Genomic DNA, 6,346 nt, shown 5'->3' on the forward strand with positions numbered 1-6,346 from the left:
TCCAATTCGGGGTACAGAGCGGAGACCACCACCCCATCAGCCAAAATCGGAGCAGGATCCTCTGAATCACCTCCCCCAGGAAAGCTGCGAGACAAGGCATCTGCCTTGACGTTCTTAACCCCTGGGCGAAAGGTAACCACAAAATTGAACCTGGTAAAAAACAGTGACCATCTGGCCTGTCTAGTGTTCAGACGCTTGGCAGATTGCAGGTAAGCCAAATTCTTATGATCTGTATATACTGTAACTGGGTGAGACGCCCCCTCCAACCAGTGACGCCATTCCTCAAAGGCCAACTTGATAGCCAGCAACTCTCTATCACCAACATCATAATTCTTCTCGGCGACCGAGAGCTTCTTGGAGAAAAAAGCACACATGAACTTTGCACGATATTCAAATTTTTCGAGTTTTACCTGTATAACGCACCATAAAAAATGATGTTGTCCTGTAACAGCATTAATACAAAAAAATGTTATGAAAAAAAGTGTTGATATCATAATACAAAAAATAAATATAAATGTATTATTGCCATAATCGCAGGCTTACTAACTTTACAGGGCACCAGAGAGATTCCTGGGAGTGAATAGAAAAAAAGATCTGCAGTACGCCATCCCAAATATTTGGACTTTGATCCCACTCATTTATATAGGACATGTCCAGAACATAGAGCACAACATTTTCTGGTTCATATTGTCATATTGAAGCGCTCAGAATGTCCGCAATAAGGCTGGGAGTACACGGTGACATGTACCAAGCAATAGCAAATCTCAGACAAGTCATCAAAACAACTTTCTGTCTCTTGACTATTTTAGAGCTTCAATTTAGCTGTTGAAAAAAACAAATCACAGTCGCACGCAACTTGCATTGTGGTCTGTGGTGGTGATAGAGATGTGTGAATATCATTCTATATTTTGTATCTCTAGGACTGTGTAACTGTATCATTTTTTTAGTAGTTGCTTTAAAGGGACACTGACAGGCCTTCTGAGCATAATTAGCTCTTTATATGCCCCCCTAGGTCTTATAATACAGGGAGTGCAGAATTATTAGGCAAGTTGTATTTTTGAGGATTAATTTTATTATTGAACAACAACCATGTTCTCAATGAACCCAAAAAACTCATTAATATCAAAGCTGAATATTTTTGGAAGTAGTTTTTAGTTTGTTTTTAGTTTTAGCTATTTTAGGGGGATATCTGTGTGTGCAGGTGACTATTACTGTGCATAATTATTAGGCAACTTAACAAAAAACAAATATATACCCATTTCAATTATTTATTTTTACCAGTGAAACCAATATAACATCTCAACATTCACAAATATACATTTCTGACATTCAAAAACAAAACAAAAACAAATCAGTGACCAATATAGCCACCTTTCTTTGCAAGGACACTCAAAAGCCTGCCATCCATGGATTCTGTCAGTGTTTTGATCTGTTCACCATCAACATTGTGTGCAGCAGCAACCACAGCCTCCCAGACACTGTTCAGAGAGGTGTACTGTTTTCCCTCCTTGTAAATCTCACATTTGATGATGGACCACAGGTTCTCAATGGGGTTCAGATTAGGTGAACAAGGAGGCCATGTCATTAGATTTTCTTCTTTTATACCCTTTCTTGCCAGCCACGCTGTGGAGTACTTGGACGCGTGTGATGGAGCATTGTCCTGCATGAAAATCATGTTTTTCTTGAAGGATGCAGACTTCTTCCTGTACCACTGCTTGAAGAAGGTGTCTTCCAGAAACTGGCAGTAGGACTGGGAGTTGAGCTTGACTCCATCCTCAACCCGAAAAGGCCCCACAAGCTCATCTTTGATGATACCAGCCCAAACCAGTACTCCACCTCCACCTTGCTGGCGTCTGAGTCGGACTGGAGCTCTCTGCCCTTTACCAATCCAGCCACGGGCCCATCCATCTGACCCATCAAGACTCACTCTCATTTCATCAGTCCATAAAACCTTAGAAAAATCAGTCTTGAGATATTTCTTGGCCCAGTCTTGACGTTTCAGCTTGTGTGTCTTGTTCAGTGGTGGTCGTCTTTCAGCCTTTCTTACCTTGGCCATGTCTCTGAGTATTGCACACCTTGTGCTTTTGGGCACTCCAGTGATGTTGCAGCTCTGAAATATGGCCAAACTGGTGGCAAGTGGCATCTTGGCAGCTGCACGCTTGACTTTTCTCAGTTCATGGGCAGTTATTTTGCGCCTTGGTTTTTCCACACGCTTCTTGCGACCCTGTTGACTATTTTGAATGAAACGCTTGATTGTTCGATGATCACGCTTCAGAAGCTTTGCAATTTTAAGAGTGCTGCATCCCTCTGCAAGATATCTCACTATTTTTGACTTTTCTGAGCCTGTCAAGTCCTTCTTTTGACCCATTTTGCCAAAGGAAAGGAATTATGCACACCTAATATAGGGTGTTGATGTCATTAGACCACACCCCTTCTCATTACAGAGATGCACATCACCTAATATGCTTAATTGGTAGTAGGCTTTCGAGCCTATACAGCTTGGAGTAAGACAACATGCATAAAGAGGATGATGTGGTCAAAATACTAATTTGCCTAATAATTCTGCACGCAGTGTAAGTTCCCAATTCATATAAGAATCATCCCTGTGCGCATTATAAAACGTTAAAAATAATCTTTATAATCACCTCTCCTTTCTGCCCAAGGGGCGTTCTTTGTGGCGCATTTGTGCCCAGCTGCGTCCCAACTGCCGGGTCCTTAGACACGCCCATCTCATTAGTATTCACTTGGCGCAATGTGATCCCGGCGAGCGAGGGTGCCGGGCGCATGCGCATGATCTCCGAATGTCGGGGACTGAGAAATACCGCCCAGCGAAGTGAATACTAATGAGATGGGCGTATCTAAGGACCCGGCAGTTGGGACGCGGCTGGGCACAAATGCGCCGCAAAGAACGCCCCTTGGGCAGAAAGGAGAGGTGATTATAAAGATTATTTTTAACGTTTTATAATGCGCACAGGGATAATACTTATATGAATTGGGAACTTATTATAAGACCTAGGGGGGCATATAGAGAGCTAACTATGCTCAGAAGGCCTGTCAGTGTCCCTTTAAGCTGCTTGTTCCTTATCTCGAGCGCCTCCCGTTTGCTCAGGCTGCCTGTATCTCAGCAGTGAAGAGAGAAGAAGGGGGGGGGGGGCACGCAGCTGTGGGCCGAACTCATTCTCTAGTCTCACACAAACTGTGTGAAGAATGATGTATAGACTATAGAATGATGTATAGAATGCTTGAGCCAATTGCTTAGCTAGATGATTCACATTTATATTCAGTGCCTATAAAAAAGCACCTCCTTGAAGTTTCATATATGACGTAAGCAGTATTAATGATAGTAAGACGCCATTATAAGATGGCACCGGTGCACAGATGTTTACATTAAGTTCACATACCAAAGTTTGTAATGCGCACACTCCAAGTGTTATCTCTTTTCTTCTTATCTTTTTTTCCTTCTTAGCCAATGAAATAATGGCATAAGCCTCAGAGGGGGGACGCCCCCCTCTGAAGATGTAAAAACTGCTTTACTTATTGTAATAAACATAGAGACTGTCTTCGACCTGCCTTTGTGTCAGTGTATGTCTCTGCCACGTGTGGATATTAACCCCTTGGGGTACCTTGATTTTGATCAACAGAGTGACTCTTAAATGCTTCAAGTGGAAGCAGCTTCAACAGTGGTCTATGATGGTAAAGTTGCTTGAAACTTGTGACCAAAAATACAACCGTGACAGTAGGTTACATGCAATACAACATCACAGCCTGCGTATAGCTTGACACCCAGCCTAAAATTTAAAGGGCTATCCCCATGTGAGACATTTGTGGCATGTCACAATGTATCTTAAATGTCTGATAGATGCAGTTTCCACTTCAAGGACACCCACCTATAGGGATGGATAAGTTCCCATTCTGCCCCAGTAAATACAGAGAGTAGGAGATCAGGCGTTCGTGTGGTTCTCTACATTGTAGATTATGGATGTTGTGGTAACTGCTTAGCATTTCTTAACTACTAAACACTAAGATGGAGAGAGCGGCATGCATAGACGTCCACCTCTAACTTATATGCTGCTTTACGGAGTGCAAGACGGGGTAAATAGACCCCCATTTATAGATGGGGATTAGAGATGAGCAAAGCATTCAAAAATTCGATTCGGCTGCATCACCGAATTTTACAAAAAAATTCATTTTGTGACCAATTACTTAGTCATGAAGTGCATTTCTTTGTAAGTAGTGGATGCAATGATAGGGAGCGGTGATTGCACCCCCCCAATATTGTACCCCTCAAATGCCGCTTTCATAGCTGATCACAGTGTAAAATGCAAAACATAAATAAATTAAATCATACTTATCTCAAGAGCAGTGCAACTTATCTTATAGAAAATGGAAGCGCAGGAACACAAGCAAGGTCCACACACCAACTCCTCCAAATCCAAGCAGAGAATATCATCTGCATGGTATGAACTGTGAAACCAAAATAAATAGGCAAGCAGTAATGACCGCCAGCTGCACCTGACAAGAGGTGTGGTCATTATCAAACAACAACACTGAGAATCAAGAGACTGTCAGTTAACCTCATGTGCAGTCAGTCTCTCCGATCTTCTAACTTCTGTCACAGAAGGTACCGTCTTACCATGAGGGTGTAAAAGTTCTTCTTTACTGCCCTATACAAAGTATCTCAGAGGCTACTTTTGGGTAGTGTACCTCTTGGTGAGAGATCTCGACTGATAGACATGCCTCTACGATGTACTTGAAGACAATATGCCCAGTTGACAGACTTTGATAGGGGGCATATCACTGGAATAAAAGAAGCAGGATGGTCGTTTTGAAGAATTGCCCATTATCTAGGCTGTTCTTACTTGCCGAGCAGAGGTTCAATCTTGCCTGTGTTGAGAATCGACACATTGCTCCATGTGCTGGTGTGATCATCTGGGAATTCATCACATACGACAGTCACCTAGTAGTGATACGAGGGACAGTATCTGCTCAGCAATATGTTAATAACTTGGCACAACCCTTTTAACTCAATTCCAAAAATTGCAGCAGGGTGTTGGCTGGCCGCATGTTATAGCTCACACCCACAGTGGATAAAACAGCAGTCGCAATTGTGACTGAGCTCCTAAGCCAGGGGGGCCGACAGGCTACCCTTTGCCAGTGGGGCACCGCCAATAATATATCGCCAGGACGGCAATACAGTTAGGTGCTGCAGCAGGGCACGGGAGCTATGTCTCCCTGACCCACTGTTTCCTCTGATTGGCTTCAGGGCTAGTGCCTGTAGTGTATCAGAGGCCAGCACAGGCGGTGAGATGACGTAATCATCATTGCACCGTCGAGCCGGGCAGCATACAGCTCCGGACACAGGCCGGAAGAGGCCTGCACCACATCGCTGTCAGCCTCATGGAGATCAATATTTGAGTTTATTGTTTTTTATTTGGCACCATGCTGTTGGGCCACTATGGGCGGGGGGGGCACTATGGGGGTATCTACTGGAAGCGTTAAATAGGGGCATTTTGTAATGGCGCACATAAGGGGACATATAATTGTACTGGCACACATTATGGGGGGGCACTATGGGGACATTGGCTGTACTGGGAGCACTAATAGGGGCATTTTTTTGTACTGGCAAGCATTATAAGGTGGCATTTTTTGCACTGCCACACATCATTATAAGGGGGCATTTTTTGCACTGGCATACATTATAAGGGGGCATTTTTGTAGTGGCGCACATTATAAGGGGTGATTTTTTGCACTGGCCTGCAATATAAGTAGCCATTTTTTTGCACTGGCGCACATTATAAAGGGCATTTTTTGTAGAGATCGACCGATTATCGGTTTTACCGATATTATCGGCCGATATTCAGGATTTCGAACGGTATCGGCATCTATTTTGCCGATATACCGATAATGTATGGGGAACAAGGATCGCGCTGCTGTCAGCGCTCTCCGTGTTCCCTCAGCAGCACAAGCGAGAAGGAAGCAGTGTCTACTCCCCCTGTGATGCTGCTGCTGCCACCAATGAGAGGAGAGAGGACAAGAGGAGGGGAGGGGCTGTGGTCCCTGCGCCACCAATGAAGATACCTCTCTCATTAATTCATATACAGGAGGCGGGAGCTGGCTGCAGAATCACATAGCCGGCTCCCGACCTCTATGAGCGGTAGCTGCGATCTGCGGTAGTTAACCCCTCAAGTGCCACGGATCGCAGCTAACGCTCATGGAGGTCGGGAGCCGGCTATGTGATTCTGCAGCCAGCTCCCGCCTCCTGTATATGAATGAATGAGAGAGTTATCTTTATTGGTGGCGCAGTGCGCCCCCCCAAACCCCACTATTAAAACATTGGTGGCGCAGT

The sequence above is a fragment of the Bufo bufo genome, chromosome 1 (genome assembly GCF_905171765.1).
Source record: "Bufo bufo chromosome 1, aBufBuf1.1, whole genome shotgun sequence".
Lineage (NCBI taxonomy): Eukaryota > Metazoa > Chordata > Amphibia > Anura > Bufonidae > Bufo > Bufo bufo.